Here is a 22,554-nt window from a genome sequence, read left to right as displayed (position 1 = left end):
TTCAGTGATATTTTCACTTTCTCATTTAGCATATTGGGGCCTGTGCTTTTAGAGTCCAAATTAGTGGCCTCATTGTTATTGATAGTGAACAAAGTTTGTTAAAAATATCTTGACAGATTTTTTCCATTTTGGGGGTCTATTGTCCTTCCAGTTTCATTCTTTTTTTTCTTCACAGTTTCATTCTTAAATGCCCTTTAGATAACTATGTTTAGTTTGTTCTTTTGTCAAACTTTCTTTGTATTTGCTTTTCCTTCCATTGTTTTTCACTATTTTATGAGGTAACACTACTTGTGATCTTCCATGATTCTTAATAAGATTATTACAAATTATTAAATATTCTAAGTTGTGATTCTTGTTGCCTTTGGATACACAGTAAAACTTACTCTGCCAAAGCTTTTATTTTCATCTCCCAAGAGAACCTGGGAACCATCTTTTCATTGAGTTGGACTTCCTTTTGCCGTTTGGTTTCATTTAAAACAATGTTTGTTAAGACTACGAGATTAATTTACTCTAGTTGTCCAAATACTCATTGGTATCTGGACAAGGACTTCACATTTAGGGGACTAATAACTAAGTGAATGCTTGTCATTGTCTAAAAATGGTGATTTTTGATATTTAACATCTGCTGCTGCTCTTTTCTGTTATTATCTCTTCATAAATAGCTGGGGTTGCTCAGGACAAGGGGCCATTTTGTATTTTTCTATATTTGGTAATAATAGCAACTGACATTTATATAGCACTTTAAAGTTTGTGAAGCACTTTATATAAATTATCTCATTCACGGGTTGCCCTGGCTAAAGAATTCATCAAAAAGTGGCCAGTCTATTGGTCACGTGCCTCTCTGTAGATAGCTAGTTTGGTTGGTCTACACAAAGCACAGACAGTCTGTTGTCTCTAACTTACTCAAAGCCTTTCCAGCATAGTAGAACCTACCAAAGCTTAAGCCCATTGAGAACTCATAGTAACCTAGGCACTACGTTGAGGCATTGGAGTAAGACTTTGATGTAATGTCTAAAATATTCCCCCCCCCAAAAAAAACCAAACAGAATCAGACCATAAAGTGACCATAATCCAATAAAGAAATTTCAGGTCATATTAGAGCTGGAAGGGACCTCAGAGCCTATCTAGTCTAACCCCTTCATTTTATAGATGAAGAAATGGAAGCCTAAGCATGTTGAGTGACTTGCTCAAGGTCACACAGGTAATAAGTATCAGAGGTAAGTATCAGAGATAGTAAGTATCTGACTCAAGAGCAGGTACTCTTTCCACTATAATAAATATTAAATCTTTTAAGTTAGTGTGTAATTTTAAAATGTTTTATGGAAAATTCTAATTCATGATCAAGTTGGATGTCTTTCAAAAAAAAAAACTGGAAAATGAGTGAAACTTTGAAAGAAACTCAGAATCTTGGGGACATCCTTGGGTCACTCAGTAGGCTTCTCCAGATGATTTGAAGATTTGTGTCACTATGACAAAATTCACTTTAGCTCAGCCAACATTCTGTAAAGTTGTCTGGGTTGGTATATGGAAGAGAAAGCTAGGGCAGGAAATTAAATCATAAGCCAATATTTACTTACTACCCACAATGTGCAAGGCACATGATTTTGCCTTTAAATTGCAACTTTATAGCTTTGTGGTAACATTTATCAGGTTGAAGAATGTAAGCTATAGGGGGATGGAATTTTCTCTAGTGAAAAACAGGGTCAGCTCCAGCTTTCCCAAGAAAAGACAGGAAGATTTTAAAAAAATTCCTTTTGGGTTTTACCATGGGGCCCCCAAACTCTTGAGATTTTTGTGCTTACTCTATGACTCTCTAAGTTCTGGATCTTCCAAGTTATTAATGTTCTCCCCTGGAAGTTACTTTGTATTTCCTTCATACAAATTTTGTATTTATTTATCCTTGTATGTATTGTTTCTTTGAAGTAGACTATAAATACCTTGAGGACAGGAATGATTTCATTTTCATCTTTGTACCTGTTCCCACCTCCTAGCATGGTGTCTTGCACATAATAGGGTTCCGTAAATGCTTTTTGAATTGAAATGAATTATTGAAGAAAGACAGTGATGGCAAACCCTTCTAACATGGAGAGATCCCCTCTAGCAGGTGATAGTCACAAAATCAGTCAGAGATACCACATAAGTGACCTTGACCTGGCATGGTCTTAGGGATATAATGGCAGATATTGGGTAGATGCTATCTAAAAATCAATACAAAAAGAATCAGGGCAAAAAATTTAGGTTTGGAGATAATGGCTCTAATGCCACACCCACAAATTAGAATTTCAGCTATACCACAGTGAGTCAGCTGATTGGCAAAATAATTTCTCATGTCTAGAATCTTACTACCCATTCATTCCTTTATAGTTAGTCACACGCTTTTGATTTGTTTGAAATCCGCGTACATCTTTAAAAAAAAAAAGACACCAGAGGTTATTCTCCATTTCTTTGCTTTTCTAATAAAGTCTTTTAAGTTAATATGTAATTTTAAAATATTATGTAGGAAATTCTAATTTAATTCATGATCATGTTGGATTTTCTAATAGATCCATACAAAATGTGGGTGAGGCATTGTGGTGTAATAGTAATAATCTGGCCTTGAGGAAGCCAAGGGACTGTGAAACTGTACCATTCCCTGGTCTGTGCCTAAGCCTGAGGTTTGGACTAGGTTCAGTCCTGGGGGAGCCTGCCTCTAATTAGGGGGATTAGGTTCCTCTTTCTTCCATTCCTTGGCTCATTAAGTCCTTCACTCAGTAGCCCCTAGGGAATGATTTTTACTTTTGACTCACATCTACAGCTTCCACAAAAGGGGAGGGGGGAACAAAAAAAGGTACACAACATACAATGTGAATTAAGCATGGGACAGGTAATTTACTCCTATACACATAAGAAAGGCTAAACATTAAAAATAAAAAGGTGAACCAATTCCACGTGTGATTAATAAATAGAACAGAACTCAGTAACTTAACTTAGAACTGTTGGCACAATCTGGTGGGAGGATGATACTTAAACTTCGTCAGAACATAAAGCAGTTTGTGGGAATGTTGATTAGACATTTATATTCTGCTCTTACTTCCCTCCAAAGCTGAATTCACTTCATGCTCAGCTACCACCCTACTCAGCTGCTTATGCTTCTGCAGCAGTTAACTACATCTGCTGCAAACAATTGCACCTCTCATTGACGAGGACCTTCAGACCTTTCAGAATCATAAGGTCACCTTCAGGCTTGGACATGTCCACATTAATAACCCTTTGGGTCACCTACACAAGAAAAGAGATAAAAAGTAGAAAAAAACAGCAGGGAATGAATGAGCTAACTCAGTTAAGTCCATGTGTCAGTGGAGGAAAGTATGCCATAAGCATTCTCTCACCCTCCCTACACTAGAAAGTCAGCTGTGTGACCCTGGGCAAGTTGCAAAAACTTTCTGAGTCTCAGCCTCTTCATTCCTAAAATGGGGATAAATATAGCACTCAGTGTTATTTTCATCATTATAACAAATAATATAAAGGAGATGAAACCAGGACAAAGGGCTAATACATATAGGTTTTATAATAACATGTTTTTCTTGATTCTTTTGCTATTTTTTTTACTATCAAACAAATAAGCAGGAAAACTATGGATAAAGCAATCAACACATTTTGGGACCCTGATCTGATCTGAGAAGTCTTGAGTTTACTTTTTATTTTCATTATACCATGGGAAGTGCCATAACTTCATTACTCTTATTACATGAATCTTTTTCTTTTTGAATATTTAACTAACAACAGATGGCGTGTAGAGTATAGAATGGGCAATTGTAGGCAGCTATAGGATTTCAGGATAGGACCTATACAGTATATTTTGCATGTAATTTTTTATCTAGCTCCATCAAGTGCTACAATGTGTTGAATTTGCCATGGGCCTTTAAAGCTTCAATGTTGTGAAGAGCCCTGCATGAAATTTTAAAGAGACTGGACCTTTCATCTGCACAACAGCAGGACACTTTGCTATAGGGACAAGAAAGGAAGAGAGAGAGAGAGAACATTTCTGCAGCAATAGCAAAAAATAACAGCAGAAGCAATTATTTCATCAAAGGTTGATTTTTTTCTTCCCTCCCTCTCCCCTTCTTCCCTTCTTTCCTTCTTTCCTCCCTCCCCTCCGTCTCTCTTTTCTCTCTTTTTCTCCCTCTCTCTTCTGTCTCTGTCTCTGTCTCTCTCTTTCCCTCCTTCTTTCACCTCTCTTGATTTAACTGGAGGTGACTGCCTTGTTTTCTTAGTCTTCTGTATATGTTTAATGTTCAGTTTTCACATGGTAAAAATGGAAAAAAAATCATAAAGGAAAATGTTTATTTTAATGAGTTATGGTAGGAAGGGTAGCAATATTTAAATATTTTTTAGAGTGGGAAATCTGCTAGTTGGGATTGATGAAAGGTGTTGAATTTGATATCCCTAGAGGCTTTACCCTGTTTATCTGCTCAGTGTGGTTAGTCACACTGTAATTTCCCATACGCTATTTCTCAACTCTCCCTTCTTCATTGGTGAGCATTAACGAGGATATGGACTGACCGCTTCAAGAGCCTGGGAGGGTACTTATGTCTCTATGGCTGTATTTTTTTTTTTTCCAGGGAAGGAGAGGGAGAGAACAACTGGGGGATGGGATGTGAGAATTACTGGCCACAGAACCAATTAGGAGCCATTTTGTGATAAATGAAGATTCACCTATTGAACTCACGCTATTAGCTCCTTTTACGGATTCTCCTAAAAAGACATCAGAATGAAATTCCAAATGGTCTCTGTGGGAAAGATTTGAACCCCATACTCAAGTGGGGGCATGGAAGTTCTTTCCAGAGGTTGTCTGAGTGGGTTGCATTAGACCGGTTATAAGGAAGGCCCCACTGTGTCTGCTCTCCAACTCTATTTACTTACCCACAGCCTTAGACAGCTCGGTCTGACCTCTCTGTCCCTCTATTTCCTTGATGGATAAAAAGACTTACCTTTCTAGGATCTTGTGATCATTAATAAGATATTTGCTTGTGGTATAAGTTCTTTAGAGGAGAAAAGCTTTATATCTAAAGCTTTCTCTAAAAAGCACTGGAGTTCAGATCTCCAGTCTGATGCTTACTACCTATATGACTTTGGGCCAATCACTTTATCTTCCTGGGCCTCTGTTTCCTCATTCATAAAATGAGGACTACATAGCCTTGGAGGTCCTTATCAGTTAGTCAGTCAGTCAACATACATTTATTTAGCTTTTGCTACATGCCAGGGAATGTGCTACGTGCTGGTGATGCTGAGGCAACACAACATAATACAACACCCCTCGTACCTTCCCGTCCATGTTCTCACGAAGTACACATTTTCATGGTGGAGATGACATGTAAATACATGGTTATATACATAGGAAATATGTAAAGAACATATGAAGGTAATCTGAAAGGGGAAGGTGTGAATGGCTGGGGTGGAGGCAGGGCAGGGAAGGCCTCTGGAAGGAGGTGAGATTCCATCCAAGTCTTGAATGGAATCAGGAAGCAGAAGTAAAGGAGCAGAGAATTCTAGGCATGGGGGATGGCCTGTTGTGTTTGAGGAATGGCTTCTAGACCAGTAGAGCTAGGTCATTCAGTGAGTGCATGGAGGGGAAGAAGATGTAAGAAGGCTGGAAAGACTGAAAGTGGCCATACTATGAGGATTTTTAAATGCCAAAGAGAGGAGTTTATATTTGTTCCTGGAGGTGATAGGTGACCACTGGATCGGGGGGGGGGGGGGAGTGACATGGTGAGACCTATGATTTAGAAAAAAGCTGAATGGAAGAGTATTGGAATGGGAAGATAACTGAGGCAAAGAGGACAATTAGAAGGTTGTTGCAAGAGGTGATGAGGGCCTGAACCAAGGTGTGAATGTTGAGAAGCAGATGGATGTGAGAGATAGTGTGAAGGTAGAAACAAGAAGGCTGTTGGTTAAGGTGGTTTTCTGTGTGTCTCTGACGGATATACAGTTCAATTGCATTCTCTAGATATTTATCAAGTTCCCTTTGTTGGGCATGGATACAAAGACCAGAATAGTCTGTGCTCTAAGGGAGCTCCTGTTCTACATACAGGTAGACCTAGTATACTGCTAAGTAAATACAAATTGGGTGTAAGGTGTGAGGAAGGAGACAGTGTGATCAACTTGAGGGGATCTGGGAAGGCTTCATAAAGGAGGAGGTACCTGAGCTGAATCTGGAAGGAAGCTATGGCTTCTGAGAGGTCAAAAGAAGGAGGAGAGTCTATTTTATCCAAGACCTGGGGATGGGTTTGGGCAAATTCATGGATGCAGGAGATGGAGTATCAAGTTTGGGGAATAGCTAGTAGTCTAGTTGGACGCAGCTAAGTGGCTGAGTGATAGAGCACTGGGCCTGGAGTCATGAAAACTGAGTTCAAATCCAGCCTCAGATACTTACCAGCTGTGTGACCCTGAGCAAGTCACGTTACCCTGTTTCCCTCAGTTTCCTCATCTGTAAAATAATCTAGAGAAGGAAATGGCAAACCATTCCAGTATCTTTGACAAGAAAACCCTAAATGAGGTCACGAAGAGTTGGACACAACTGAAAATAAATAAGCAACAACAACAGCATATATATGCTGAGTCCATGGGATCAGAGGAGATCAATGAAAGGATGGGTTTAGAGAGAGGAGAAGATGGCCTAGGACATCTACCTATGATTGGGGTGGGGAGGAGCTGGATGATGATTCAGCAATGGGTACTGTGAAGGGGCAGTTAGGTAGGAGGAGGCTCAGGAAAGGTCAGTGGCATAGAAGGTCATGGGCATCTATGAGGAAGGGGTGGTTAACAATGCCAAAAATGCTGCAGAGAAGTAAGAAGAGAGCTCAAGAAAAAGTCACTGAACTGAATATTTAAGAGGTCAATGATAAATTTTGAGAGAATATTTTCAGGAAGCCAGATTACAAGAGGTTGAAAAGTCAATGAGTGGTACAGAATGACAATGAATGTAGATAAGAAGGAATTGGCAGTGAAAGGAGATGATGGATAAGATGAGTAGGAGTTTGGTGGTGAATGGGAGATGTGATGTGGGATGATAGTTTGAGGAGATGACAGGGACAAACAAAAGATTTTTTTGTGTGGAGTCCACCTGGGTATATTTGTGGGCAGCAAGGAAGGAGTCAATAGATTGGGAAGGAAGAAAATGAACATTTATTGAACACCTACTATGTGCCAGATACTTTGCTGAGTGCTTTACAAATATTATCTCATTTGATCCTCACAAAAATCCTGGGAAATAGGTGCTATTATTATCCGCATTTTGCAGTTGAGGAAACTGAAGAAGACAGAGATTAAATGACTTGCCCAGGATTACATTGCTAGTAAGTGTCTGAGACCAGATTCATACTCAGGTCTTCCTGACTTCTATCCAACGTGCCACCCAGCTGCCTCTAAATTTAGAGGCAAGATATTGAAGATAAGAGAAAGAAGGAATGATTGCTGTGATGAGTGGAGAGGTTAGCTTGGTCCAGGAGAATGACCATATCATCTTTAGTGACAAAAGCAAAAGAGGAGGGAATGGATTAAGATGTAGAGGGGTTCTGAGGTTTTGGGAGGAGATTAAGGAGTTTCAGAATAATTGGCCTCAATTTTTCTATCAAAGAAGTAGGCACAGTTATTTATCTTATTTTTTTTGTTGTTTTAGCAAGATATTTGACAAAGCCTTTCATGCTATTCTTTAAAGAAAGATGGGGGTATATGGGATAGATGATTGTACAATTGTGTAGAATTAGAACTCTTTGAATGGCTGGCCCCAAAGAATAATCCCCTCCTCATATCTGCCCACTGGCTTCCCTGTAAGTCCTAACCAAAATCTCATCCTCTACAGGAAGCCTTTTCCAATCCCTGTTAATTTTAGTGCCGTTCTCCTGTAAATTATTTCCAATTTATCTTGTATATAGCTTGTTTGTACATATTTGTGTCTCCCCCTTAGCCCTTTGAAGGAAGGGACTGTCTTTTGACACTTTTTGTATCCTCAGCACTTAGCACAGTGCCGGGAACATAGCAGGCACTTAATAAATGTTTATTGACCACTGACTAAGTTCTAATGATTGTGAGCTCCTTGAGGGGCAGGACTGTCTTTTGCCTTTCTTTGTATCCCTAGGTCTAACACAGTGTCTAGCACACAGTAGGAGATTAATAAATGTTTATTGACTAGTTTGCACCTACTCTACAACTTAATTAGAGGACTGGCTTGCTATGACTGCCGAATTTAATACTTTGTGGCCCACCTGGTGATGACTCTCAGAACTTGGTTCGTAGGTGATAGGCATCTCTAGGACCATCCTTTATGTTTTCTCAGGTTCATAGGGCTGGCCAGAGGTGAGGATTTATTTGTATAGCTTATGAGTACAGCTTTATTTCATATAAAAATTATTTAAAAAGTAGGAACAAACCTCAACCGTCAAATTACCTCTGACCAATCCCTTAGGAATCTGTTTAAGGCAAGAATGTTCAGTTGGATTTTGCTAACAGCCAGTGTTTTGATCAATCTTTCTTCTAAGAGATAGGCTTGATTAAATGTTGGAAGTGGATGGGAGGATTTTCAAGTTGGATTTTATACTAGTGTGAGTAGGGAAAGAGACTGATAGAGTTAGGTGAAAGCCTGACCTTGCATGATACAAATCTCTGACTGTGCTGAACTCGAGTATTCCTCAAATACATTAGCCAAATTACATGCCATTAAATTCTGGATTTCTAAATGAAACAGATCTTTAGCTACTCCCCTTTTCAGTACTGTATTGGGGGTAGAGGTGGAAGTAGGACAGTTGTTACTTGAAAAGAATTTGGCTGAAGTAGGAGTTGAATGTAAATATATTTAGGAAGTTCAATCATTTTTTTCTATATTGTTGTTATATTTAATAATAAAAAAACTCATAAGCAAATTTATTCTACCTTGGAACATAGATTAGACAACAGCAAGCATTTATCAAGTGTTTACTATATCCCAGGTATTGTACTAAGCCCTGAAAATAGAAATACAAGCATAAAGACAGCTCTTGACTTCAAGAAGCTTACAATCTAATGAAGGAAGACAACACCTGAAAAGGAGCAGAAAAGGGAGGGAGGAGGGGAGAGATAAAGGTACCTGGCTTGGAGGTATGGTAGAAGGTCTTGAAGAGAGTCAGGAGCGCAACCTGGAAAGGAATGAAGGCATGGTGGTCCTTGAACCTCTTCGTTAAAGTGGAGGTTCTGGGAGGAAACAGCCAACCAGAAGGAGAGGATGCAGCAGAGTGAATTTTCATTGTGAAGGGTTTTCTGTGACATGGTAGAGAAAGTTTTGTGGAGAGAGTCTCTCTTTGAATTGGCAAATTCTCCAGACATCACTTGTTGATTGTTCTTAAAGTAGATAGGGATGGGGAAAAAAGGAGATATTGTAGTTCCTCAACAGTTTTTATCTTGTTGTTAGACTTTGAGCTCCTTGAGGGCAGGAAACCTGTTTTCACCTTTCTTTGTATGTAGATAGCTTAGAACAGTGCCTGGCTTAGCAACCTCTTGCTAAATACTTGTTTGACTGACTGGTCAAGTGAGTCTGCTCATTTTTCAGTAAGAAAAGGATAAGAAAGAGATTCCTTCCTAAAAATTTTGCTTAGTGAATGGTTGGCACGCCTCCATTTTAATTTCCTATATAACCATGTTTAAGAAGATGGTGTGGGTTGTTAATACCAAACCACAACTCCTTGTAGTTTAGGGGTAGTTTGTTGGGATGGGGTTTTGACATTGTGAGTGGCCATCTTGGCCTGGGAGAGAAAGCAGAGGCCTTGTGAATTCAATGCTAGACTTGGAGCTAAGAAGACCTGGGTTCACATCCTACCTCTAGCACTTACCAGCTGTGTGATCATGAGTAAGTCATTTCAACTTTCTGTACCTCAGGTTCCTTTTCTGTAAATTGTGTAACTATTCTAACAATAGTTACACAAAGTTGTGAGGATCATATGAGATAATGTAAGCGAAGCATTGTATAAATCTTATCATTTATTAAGTGACTACTAGGTACAGGGTACCATGCTAGGTACTTATTATTATTATTATTATTATTAAATTAGATCCATAAGACAATCCTGTCCTGGACTACTTGGAAGAAAACTTTTACCACAGTGGCCACTCCAAAGCAAAAAGTGTCAATTACTTTGGTCATAAATTCCATCTACAAATAAACTAATGCAGTGACAAAACTAAGTAAAACAGAATGTCAACCATCCTCAGTATGTTTTCCTGCGTTACCTTATAGAACCTAGATAGTAATCATGAGGAGGACCCACTAAAGGCAGCACAGGGTTACTTCTCACCTTTATAGTTTTATCCATTCATTATAAACCTGTTAAAAATGTAATCAGACTCAGGGCTATGACCAATTCATCACCATCATTTATGTATATTGGACAACTCTAATATAAGCTTAACATTCCCTTGTTACACAATTAAATTTGTTTTTTGTTTTTTTTTTAAAACTGTCTCAATGTAAAAATTAGAATTTTTTTGGAGGGGGGTGTCTTGGTGGTGGTAGTGGTAAGGAAGCTTGGTTTTCTTAGGAAACAGGTATTCTCAGCTAGAGGCAGCTGGTGCTCCAGTGGATAGAGTGCTGGACCTGGAATCAAAAAGATCAGAGCTAAAATCTAGCCTCACATACTTACTAAAATATTGGTGTGACCCTGGGGAAGTCTGACTCTATCTCCCTACCTCCCAGGATCACGAGGATCAAATGAGCCTATATTTGCAAAGCACTTTGCCAATTTAAAAGGGTTATATCAATTTTAGTTTTTTCTCCTCTTCTTTTCTTCTTCTTCCTCCTTCTCCTCCTTATTTTCTCTTCTCTTTCTCTTTCTTCATCTCCATTTTCCCTCCTCCTTTTCCTTGTCCTTCTCCTCTTCTCTTCCTTTTTATTCTCCTCTCCTTCTTCCTCATCTTCCTTCTCCTCCTCCTTCTATCAGACAGTGCAGGGACACGGATCACAGAGCAGTGAAAGATTAAATAACTTGCCCAGGGTCACTCTCCAGTATGTGTGATTACAGCTGTATGCCTCTGATGAACTCTTAGAAATATTGGCAGTCTGGAAATACACCAAAGGGAATAATAGCACAGCAAGACATTCATAGTGCCTCTGGTCCTTATAAACCATTGAAATTTAAAGAGAAATCCATAAAGGTCAGAAGTTCTTAATTTGGGGGAGGAATGTTTCATGAACTTGGATGAGAATACAATTACATATTTAACTTTACTAACCTTTAATTGAAATTTACTATTTCCTTCAATTATTTTAAAATGTTATTCTGAGAAGAGGTCCATAGGCTTTACCAGGCTGCCCAAGGGGTCCATGAAACAAAAAAAGGTTTACAACACAGATTATTGGTAGCTCAAGCATTACTTTACTTCTCTATAACTTTGACCAGGTCCATTGGTAGATAGTAGGGCTTCTTTGATCCTATGGATCACTTTTTTTTTAGGCAATTGGGGTTAAGTGACCTGCCCAGGGTCACACAGCTAGTGAGTGTCAAGTATTTGGTCTGAGGCTGGATTTGAACTCAGGTCCTCCTGACTTCAGGGCCAGTGCTCTGTCCACTGCATCACCTACCTGCCCCACTGTGGGTCACTTCTTCAAGGATTATAATCACAGTTCCTCTTCTTTTTGGCTTCATATCCTGAGTCAGGGCTCTGCAGAGTAGGCTTTCCATCCACCATGACTGCCTTGGGTACATCTGCTATCGTCTCTTCTTGAGCTACTGCTCAAGTATGGCCATGATGAGAGGACTTACAACATTATGTCAACTCTACTGGCTTGGTATTCACTAACCTAATTCTCCCCCTTTTTATTCCCTCCCTCCCTGCTTTGTGGCAAGGGTTACTGATCCTTTATTAAATCCTTGAGTCAGTCCCCTCTCTGCAAGTTTACTACTTTAAAATATGGAGCCAACATGGTTCAGTGGAAAGAGCCCTGGGTTCAAATCTCATCTCTTTCACCTGTATGACTTTGGGCAAGTTACTTTACTGCCTTAGGACTAATTTTCTTCATTTGAATAATGAAGAGGTTGGAATAGATGACCTCTTAGGTCCCTCTAGCTTTAAATTTCCTCCTTATTTATAATGCCATAATAATAATTGACATTTACACATCACTTTAAGGTTTACAAGATGCTTTACTTATATTATCTCATTTGATCTTTACAAAAACCTTGTAAGATGTGCACTACAGATATTATCAGCCCTATTTTTACAGATATGGAAATTGAGACATTGAAAGGTAAGTGACTTTCCTAGGGTCACATAGATAGAAAGTAGATGAAGTGGGATTTGAACCAGGTCTTTCTTACTTTTGCTATAGCTCCCACTTTCCTACACAAAGCTTTCTCTCATTAGGTCATATATAAATTGATTGATGGATCAGGTCATTACTGTCATAATTTTCTAGATTTCTTCTGTAGATAATGGATCCAATATAATTTTTGCCTGGATTCATGGATTGACTATTTTCTGTCCATATATACTGAAACTGGAGCAATTTTTTTTATCAAAGTCATTTTTGATAAATTATCCTCAGTTCCCTCAGACTCCCCAGTTACTATTTCTTCTGTTGAGTTTCAGTCCCTTCTCTTGTCCATTCTTATTAAGCCATTCATAGAATCTTATGTTTGTAAAGGGACTCAAACATTATAATTTGTTATTACTTATGGCAGCCCTGCGAAGTGAGCTTGCAATTTTATCTTACTTCTTTTTGCTTGGATCTATGATTTCATCAGCATAGGGAACATTATATATTATAAATGGGGAATTATGAATGAAAGGTGGAGTAAAGGGATACCATCATGGAAATAAATTGGTGAAAAAGAAGATGGGCTGGTCATACAGTAAGAGCAGAGAATAAAATGTGGATAGGCCAGAAGCTTCACTGGTATCATTGAAAGGGGAGAGAGAGACAGAGAGAGACAGAGAGACAGAGACAGAGAGAGAGACAGAGAGAGACAGAGACAGAGAGACAGAGAGACAGAGACAGAGAGACAGAGAGACAAAGAGAGACAGAGACAGACAGAAACAGACAGACAGAGACAGAGAGAGATGGTAGAGAGAGAGAGAGAGGGAGAGAGAGAGAGAGAGAGAGAGAGAGAGAGAGAGAGAGAGAGAGAGAGAGAGAGAGAGAGGAGAGGTCTCAGCATTGACTCATATGAACTTGTAGTTCATATGATTTGAACTCAGGTCTTTCGGAATCCAGGGCTGGTGCTCTATCCACTGTGCCACCTAGCTGCCCCAAGATGTGAAATTTTGAATGGTGATTATTAACCTTGAAGATGTAGGTATATGGAAAAAAGGTGGCACCCTGATTCTTAGTACCTATAACCCTAGAGACTGCTAGGTGTGGACTTGTGAGGTGAGAGTGTTCTCTCCCTGGTTGGGGTGAGATTTTATTTTCTTCCTTGGTCATAGAGCCCCTTGACTCATGTTTCCTTGCCTAAATTAATCTGTCTGACTTATTGTTTTACTGCTTGCTTTGACAAATATGTTAGCTCAATATTTGTAATTGTCCTTTGTGCAACAAACATTTGGTGGGAAGGAAGTGAAGTTAGCTGAGACCATGCTAACTAACTTTTACGCTTCAGAGGACTGCCATGCTGCCTAGGAGTGGAACCTACGTGACCACTTTAAGAATCTTTCAGCGTGGAAGCTACATTTACTGATGCAAATCCATAACTTAGAGTCTTGGTTAAGTGAAAGGCCCATGGTTACATGGTTAGCATGTATAAGAGGCAGGATTTGAACCCAGGTCTTCCTGACTCCAAGGCCAGTCCTCAATCCACTGTGTTATGCTGCCTACCTATTATACTTATGAGGGAAATGTAGCAAAGGGAGATTAATGACCTTCTGCCAAATCAGAGTTTAGAGTTAAGATTTCAAGTCATTTAAATTTGGTGATTTCTTGATAATCAGTGTGTGCCCGATCTTGTATCAGGCATTGTGGTGGCTCCCTACAAAAGGAAAGTCATAGTTCTAGACTTCAAGGATGAAAGATAATGTTAAACACCTAGGAGATGAAACAAGATGGTGTATTCTTACTGTATCAGAGTGTGGGATACAAATATCAACTATTATTCTTTTTACAATGGGGTGTTAAGTTCTTTCAAAGACAACGTTAAAGCTCAGAGAAGCAAGAACTCAACGTGGTCTGCCAGACCGTGTAGTGAAAAGAGTGTTGGGTGCTGGGTATGGCATCAAGAGGTCCTGAGTTCAAAGCCCACCTCGGCTATACGTAGGCATGACTGGGCAAGCCGAACTCCTCAGTTTCCTTATCTGCAAAAATAAGGGTTTTGGGCTCTGAGATTCTCTCCTAATTCTAATCGGGGAATCCTTTGTGGAGAATAAGAGGCTTATTTATGTTGGGTCCTGAAGGATGGGAACTCTTTAGATACTTAATATTCACATAACCAAGAAGCAAGGCACACGCTAGAACCATCTCAAAAAAAGTGATTGTTAAATTTTCAGAGTGAGCATTTTAAATTTCAGAAATTGGCAGGTGATACAAATCTTGGCTTGATTTATTGTTTTGTTGATTACCTAGACTTAGAAAGTAATGGAGAAAAACATTAATACTGCAGTTTAAATTTAAACATTGTCTTGCAGATGTCCCCCCCTCCCCCCATTGAGAGCTGGTTGTTAAATATTTACCAGCACATTGCTGGCTAAGATTAAAATTCATGTCTGCTGTATTCTTTTTCTACCATATGTGGTAATTATAGCTGTACTTTATCCCTACCAACACCAGCTGAATATAGTAGCTGGTGAGATAAAAGATGCCTGAACACAACTGGTTTTATTTTATGTACTTTAAATATGACAAATAAGGAACATGGTTTTTGGGTCAACTTTACAAAAATATAAGATGGGGATTAGGCAGTAATTGTTCTGAAAAAGACCTGAGGGTTTTAGTGGACTGCAAACTCATTATGTGTGAGCAATATTATATGGTGGCCAAAAAAGTTAATCCATTCTTGGGCTGCTTTAAAAAGGACATAGCTTCGAAGAATATTGAGGTGACAGCTTTCCTCTGCTCTGCTGGGGAATAGGACCTTATCTGGTATACTGTGCTCAGCTCTAGGCAACAGGGTTAAAGAAGGATGTTGATAAGCTGAAGGAGTGTTCAGGGGAATACAACCATGATGTCATACAAGGTATGAGTTGAAGGAACTTGGCACATCTAGCTTATAGAAAAGAAGATCTAAGAGGTATATGATAGCTGTCTTCAAGCATTTATAGGGCCACCGTGTGGGATTAGATTTGTGCTGTTTGGCCCTGGAGAGCAGAACCAGAAGCAATGAATGGAAGATGACAAAAGGCCTATGGAGTCTTGATGTCAGGAAGAAAAAAAAAACCTTCCTAACAATTCATGCCTTCATCCTAGAGGTGGTATATTCTTTCTCCTTGGAGGTCTTCAAGCAGAGACTAGACAGCCACTTGCTGGGTATGTTGTGGTAGAGATTAGGTTGGATTGGTTGGCCAAGGAGGTACCTTTCAATTGGGTCTTATATTCCTCATCTGTGAATTTAGGGAATTGGGTTCATTGGCCTCTGAGGTGCTTTCCAAATCTCGATTGATGATGTCTGGGTTCTCAATATGGCCCAGAATTCACTTTTGCTCTAGATTGAACAACGTTAGGGATGGCTTTACTTCCTCCTTATGAAATGGGTAAGAAGAAATAGCGTTTAACAATTAATATTATTGATGTCAAGCAAGAAATAAAAAGTCGTGCATGACCATTCTTCCCCTGGAGAAAGCCAGGTTCTTCTCTGTTTCCTCTTTAAAAAACAAAAAACAGAACAAAACAAAAAAAAAAACCCTAAAAAAACACAACCCAAATTAGATTGTTGTCAGATTTTTCTTTTTGCCTGAATTATCTGGATGATTCTGCCCTCTTTGTTCTGGCTTTGAAGAGATCAATTTAGAAATTCCACAAATTATGGAATTTATGGTTTGAGTAACATGTATGTAAGTTCCTAAGTCCTTCCTCAGAAATGCTGTCTTTTCTAAAGATCAAGATTGCTCCTTAATCCAAGCAGTAGGTAAGAAGCTCAGTTGAGAACGGCTGTTTTCTGTTGAACAAAGAGACTTTTCAGTGTGTGCTCCTTGTCTTAAAGTTGGGGCCCCTCTGCCAACATCTTGAATTCAGAAAAGAGGGTGAATAATGACAGAGCCTGAGCGAAAAGAGAAGGCATAAAAGTGGTGCTTTTGGTATGTCATGTTCAAGGTTACTTTCTATTGTTCTCTCTGATTCCTTATGTAAGGAAGGGGGAGAGATATTGAGAAAATTCTGTAGAAAACCAATAGCTTTGCCTGTGTTTCCTCCTAGTCTTAAATGTGTATAAATTATGCTAATTAAAATAAATATACAGTTTAATAGATGAAGAGGGAAGGATGGTCAAGCTGTCAGTGAGTACTGGAACAGGAATCTTGTTTGAATTAAGAGGATGTCTGCTAAGTAAAAGCACCCTACAGAGATGTATAAGGCCAAAGCTTCCTGCAACCCATACTGTCTTTATTGAAAGGCATATTTATATCTTCCAGACTAGTAATTAATCACTCGGTAGGGTTTTTTTTTTTGATGGGGTGGGGAGGATGTGCATTCACAGAAGATCTTTTTTGTACTACCAGGAACCACAAAATATGGGCACAATTAAAATGCTGATTTAATTTATTACATTGAGCCACAGAACAGGAATGTTTAAACGATGTTGACAGGGCCAGAGTTTCAGAACCACCTTTTCAAAAAAATAGAAAACAAATGCCCCTTATACCCCCTCCCCAATTAAATTATATTAATCCCATGTTTTTAATAAGTTACTTGGAATCAAAATGAAGCTCTCGACATTAATTAAAATTTGAAGATACTATATCATTTGAGGGCAATACATAGTCTTTGTTAGAGGGAATACATTTCAACATGATCCATTTATGAAAATTAAAAGGGGAAAAATTGCCTATTGAGCAATTGTAGTTTAATGAGACTGTGCTTTTCTTAGCAATGAGGGTTCTTAAGTAACTAAAATGTTTTTATATTCTAATAATGGTTTCTATTTTTGATTCTCCCCAGAATTGTCTTTGTTATGTGAATTTTGATATTTTCACACAAAAATCCATTGTGGGGGGGACAGACTCTTTTTACACATTTTGGGGGTGTTCGGTAATATGAATTTGCAAGGAGAATTTATTTCATCTGAGATGGATGTGGTTTAGAACATGGACCTCCTCCAAATAACTCGGCAGGAAGAAGTAGCCAAAGGATCCCATTAGCAGCCTTTAACTAGCTCTCTAATGAATGCTACATTCTGTGTCTCGAAGCTGCACTTTACGGGTTTCACACAAACTAGAAAGTGCCCTGAGATAATGGGATAGTTGTTTGCTATGTTATACCACAGCACGGGAGATCTAATAGAATCACCTCTGGGAGGACCTCACATGCAGATAATATTCTGAAAAGCTACACCTCTCCAATGTCATGGGGAAAAAGCAGTTTCTCTTCCTGGGCTAGACTTCATTTTCTTTCAGCTCCTGGGCTGCTGCATTTGACTTGGGCTTTCAGGGTTGGTGCTATATGATACTGGCTGACAATGTAAAAATATTATTATTATTTTTTAGTATAAATAGAACAAGTATTCCATAAGAGATAGGCTTTGCCCTTACTCATATTACCTTTTTCAGGAATACTTTGATGATCTAAAGACAGTATGGAAACTGATTGTTCTCTGTTTGGTCTCAGTGATTCCTTGGTGATATGACCTTTGATTAAATGAAAATCAATCAAGCAGCAAACATTTACTATGCGCCCACTGTATGCCAGGTATTGTGCTAAGCACCGGGGATGCAAAAAGAGGCAAAAGACAGTCCCTGCCCTCAAGGAGCTCACAATCTAAACAGAGTAGTTTGACCAACTCTATCACTTCCTTCTATTGAATTGCTAGATACCTTACAGCTACAGTGGACATTCATTTTTAAAAATTTTCATAAGATAAGCTTTTGTATTTTCTGGGAAATATTTGACTTTGTAGATTTTTTCCCCCTTCTATTATAGGTGTGACTTTTTTAGCCTTGCCTTTGCCACTTCACAAATGGATAACTAGAATTATAGGCAACTAAGTGGCACACTGCATGGCATACTGGTCCTGGAGTCAGGAAGACCTGAGTTCAAATCCAGACTCAGATGTGTAATAGCCAGTGACCTGGAGCAAGCTACTTAACCTCTATTTAACTCATCTGTAAAATGGAGATTGTGATTGCACCTATATCTGAGGGTTGTTGTGAAGAAAAAATGCAAGATTATATTTATATAGTTTGCAAATCATAAAGTGTTTTATTAACATGCTGGCTATAATTAATTATAGAGTTTTATAACCTTAATTATCTGGACAATTGCCCCAGTTTGGGATTTTGTTTTAGATTTAGAGATCTAGTCATTGTCTGCTCAGCTTTAATAGACTCCAAGAGAAGAAGTATCTTACACAGAAGAAATTTTTTTTTTACTTTTTTCATTCAGGACATTTATTTTATTTTATTATTTTTTTATCTCTCTTTTTTTTTTTTGGCAATTGGGATTAAGTGACTTGCCCAGGGTCACACAGCTAGTAAGTGTCAAGTGTTTGGTCTGAGGCCGGATTTGAACTCAGGGCCTCCTGACTTCAGGGCTGGTCCTCTATCCACTGTGCCACCTAGCTGCCCCAAGGACATTTATTTTAGCAAAACAGTTGAAACGCCAAGATGAACTAGATGCTGCAACAGCTGCTCTCTTGGATTTAGGTGTTATTCCTTCACAGAATCCATTCCTGAATCGGCAATAGACACTTTTTAGGTGCCTCATTCGACCAGGAACAGTGGTGTTGTGTCGCTTAGCCTTTGCACTCCAATTCTACTTTCTCTTATATTTAGCAAGATATCCACATTTGCCACATGTTGACTTCTGAAGATGGTATGCCTTAGAATCACAAGGATGGCAGTGTACGTCTTATTCTGGCCCTTTCTAACGAAGACGTCCCCTTTGTCATCTTCCTCCTGCTGCCGGGACTAAAAAGAAAAAAACCACAGAAGAAATCTTGATGGAAAGATAGTTGTCATAGGATTTTCTTCCAATCAGGCTCATCTGACTACTTGTCCCCTCCACTCCCAGTTTATGTCATTCAGGGAGAAAGAGAATTGGCAATGATACAATGAGTTGAGATAAGTAGAACCCAATCCTGACGGGTTAGACTCCAAAGTGATTTTATTTTACTTGACTTATCCACATCTTTACATTTCTCAGTTGATTGAAAGACGTAGAGATTACATGATCATCTTGTGCTTATTATTTGTTGATTATAAGAAAGCATTTGATTTGGTAGAGCAAAACTCTGCTTCTAAAACTCCCATCCATACATCAGAATTATTAAAGATTCCTTGAAAGATAGAACAACAAATAAAACCTGGTTCAATGATCATCTCATCATAAATATCAGACTAGGCGCAAAATCAGGAGATAGAAGCTTGACAAAGATATTTGCCACTGTGATGGAGGTGATCCAGAGAAAATTCTAAATTGTAAAGGGATTCCCTGTGATGAGTAAGGTCTTCTACAGGCTTCTGTTTGCCAGTGATATTTGTGGTTATTGCCCCAAGTCATATAACATTGCAGAACCCCTGAAGAAATCCTTAACCCTTCAAAAGAGTTTGGCCTGACCATCTACATAGGAAAGACCAAATGGATAAAGAATAACTATTGATAAGATTATGTCATGCAGTTGGATGGACATCCTACAGAGCTTACCTACCAGTCTGTATATCTGGAGCAGATAGTACAGTTAGACTTTGGGGGCCCAAAGTTGAAAAGGAGAAGAGTGGGATGGATTATATTCAGGATATTACAAAGCTCCTTTAATATCTCCAAGCTTCTCCCAGAAACAAATGGCCATCTTATTCATACCAATGGTTTATCAGAGTTGTATGGTAGCGAGACCCTGAACACAGCTATCTCAGAAGCACTGATTTCGAATATCATACAGAGGGCAATAGAAAGATGGATGGTGGCTGTGAGCAAATGGCAATATGTGATAAATGAATCACTTCAGAGAATAGAAGTAAAAGATGTCACCAGGGAAATAGAAAGAGAAAATGAGTTGGTCTTGTGTTGAGGGTGAAGGATGACAGGTAGACAGCCTGAGGGCTCCATTGATATCCAGGCAATGTCAGGAGGAAGAGAAGGAGCCTTGGCATGCTAGGTGGATACTGTGTGGTGAACATATGGGAGGGGATGGATTGACAGTTGTGGATGACTGAGAGGCTCATAGGCTCCTGGTGATCCGAATCTTTTTTTAGGGGAGATCTGAATCAAAGAGCACAGTTCTCTCTGAGTATTTGAGCATTGAATATCTACATTGGCTCATCATACTATCTTAATGACTAGTCATTCCCTAAAGGATTGCTTAATCCTTTCCTTCACTTTGTGCTATGTAGAAATGTCCTGAATGTCAGTGAATTTAAATTGGTATACTTTCTTTTTGATTATCCCAATTCTTTTCATTAGGTACAACTGGAATTTGAATATGAAGACTTAATGGAAAAAGTCACAGGGCCATGTTAAGATAATGGAAGGTTATGGGAAAAGTAGTAACTTTACCTACCTCGTACATAATTTTTTTTTGCCCTCCTCCTGTCCTAACATTCCAAATAACTCTCCTAATATTGGTGAATCCCATGCAGGAACTAGCAGCAGGAAAAGACTGATATTGAGAAAGGCCTCTTGTGGGAAGTGGGATTTGAGTAAAGTCTTGAAGTAATCCAAGGAAACCAGGAGGCAGAGAGGAGAAGAGAGAGCATTCTGAGCATGGGGGACAAGCAGAGAAAATGCCTGGAGTTAGAAGATAAAGTGATGTGTGCTAGGAACAGTAAGGAGGCCAGTGTTGTTGGATTGTAGAGTACATGGAGGAGAATAAAGTGTAAGAAGATTGGACAGGTAGGAAGGGGTTAGGATGTAAAAACCAAACAGAAGATTTTATATTTAATTCTTGAGGTAATAGGGAGCCACAGGACTTGATTGAGCAGGGGCTTGACATGGTCAGACTTATGGTTTAGGAAAATCACTCTGATAACTGTGGGAGGATGGAGGGGAATGAGGAGGGATTTGAGGCAGAGAGACTAACCACTCTAGGAGGCTGATGAGGGTGATGAGGCCCTGAACTAGGTTAGTGTCTGTGTGAGTGGAGAGAAGGGTACATATATAACAAAGGTTGTGAAGGTAGGAATGACTGGCTTTGACAACAGATTGGATATGTGGGCTGAATGTGGATGACACCAAGGTTGTGATCCCAGTAATCTGGAGGATGGTGATGCCCTCAACAGAACAGGGAAATTCAGAAAAGGGGAGAGTTTGGAGAAGAAAAATAGTGAGTTCTATTTTGGACATTTTGAGTTTGAGATGTCTATGGGATATTCTGAAGCTAGATGGCATAGTGGATAGAATACAGTACTTGGAGTCAAGAAGCATTGAGTTCAAATTCTGCCTCAGACACATACTAGCTATGTTAACCTGGACAAATCACTTAACCTTTCTTATCCTTAATTTTTTCAATTGTAAAGTGAGGAGAAAAATAACACCTTCCTCCCAGGGTTGTTGTAAGGATCAAAGGAGATGACATATGTAAAGTGCTTTGTAAACCTTAAAGAGTTATATAAATTGGTGGCTATTACTATTATTATTTTTTTGTGATTATTATCCAATTTGACACAGAATATATCTGCCAGTTTCCTGAAGGCTTATGGATATCCATGAATCAAATGTGACAAATATTTACACAACATTTTTGTTTTCCCACAGTTGGAATATCATATGTCATCCTGGTTGCTGAATCTGAAAAAAATACCCATGGAAATGAAAAAGAAAGGTCTAGAAAAAAGGCAACTAAATTTACTAAGTTAATGAAATAGCTACCATAAGAAGAAAGACTAAGAAAATTAGAATTATTTAGACCAGGAAGGATGAATTCAGAAAGACACAATCATTTATTCATTCATTCAGCAAATATTGATTGAGCATTTTCTACATGCAAAGCTCTGTGTGAAACCTGGTTGGGGTGGGGGGAAAGGGGAGGAAGAAAAGGTGTGTAAGGCACAGTTCTCCTCTTGTCTTTAAAAACATGATATAGATAGATAGGATAAATTGGACTTCTTAATTTGTGCAAGTAGCAAACATAAAATAGGAAGACGTGATCACCAAAAGCATTTGCTGTGGCCATGTAAGATGACCAACACTCAGTACAAATGGAAGAGGGAATCCTCTAGATGCCTCTCTATTTGTAGATGTTATTATGCTTATTATGTCAAGCCTTAGGACTTTGCAGAGCTTTTTGAATGAGACCCATAATCTCTCAAAAGAGAGCAGCTTTAACTATCTACATCAGGAAAACCAAGTGGGTAAAGAATGGCTATTGTTCATATTGTGATACATAGCCTTTTGAACCAGTCCATTTGAATGTATATATCTTGCTCAGTAACTACAGACGGACAATGAACTGTGCCCAGAACTAGAAAGACGTGCAGAAG

At 38.9% G+C, this 22,554-nt stretch overlaps 1 pseudogene; it reads right to left on the bottom strand.

Moving 5' to 3' along the window:
* LOC114031203 overlaps window positions 1-19,028 on the bottom strand; it is a 133,019-nt pseudogene extending 113,991 nt beyond the window's left edge.
* Window positions 19,029-22,554: the final 3,526 nt, after the last annotated feature.

The sequence above is a fragment of the Vombatus ursinus genome, unplaced genomic scaffold, assembly GCF_900497805.2.
Source record: "Vombatus ursinus unplaced genomic scaffold, bare-nosed wombat genome assembly UNPS02005286.1, whole genome shotgun sequence".
NCBI lineage: Eukaryota > Metazoa > Chordata > Mammalia > Diprotodontia > Vombatidae > Vombatus > Vombatus ursinus.
The sequence above is the reverse complement of the archived record's forward strand: the minus strand, read 5'-3'. Positions and strand labels throughout refer to the sequence as shown.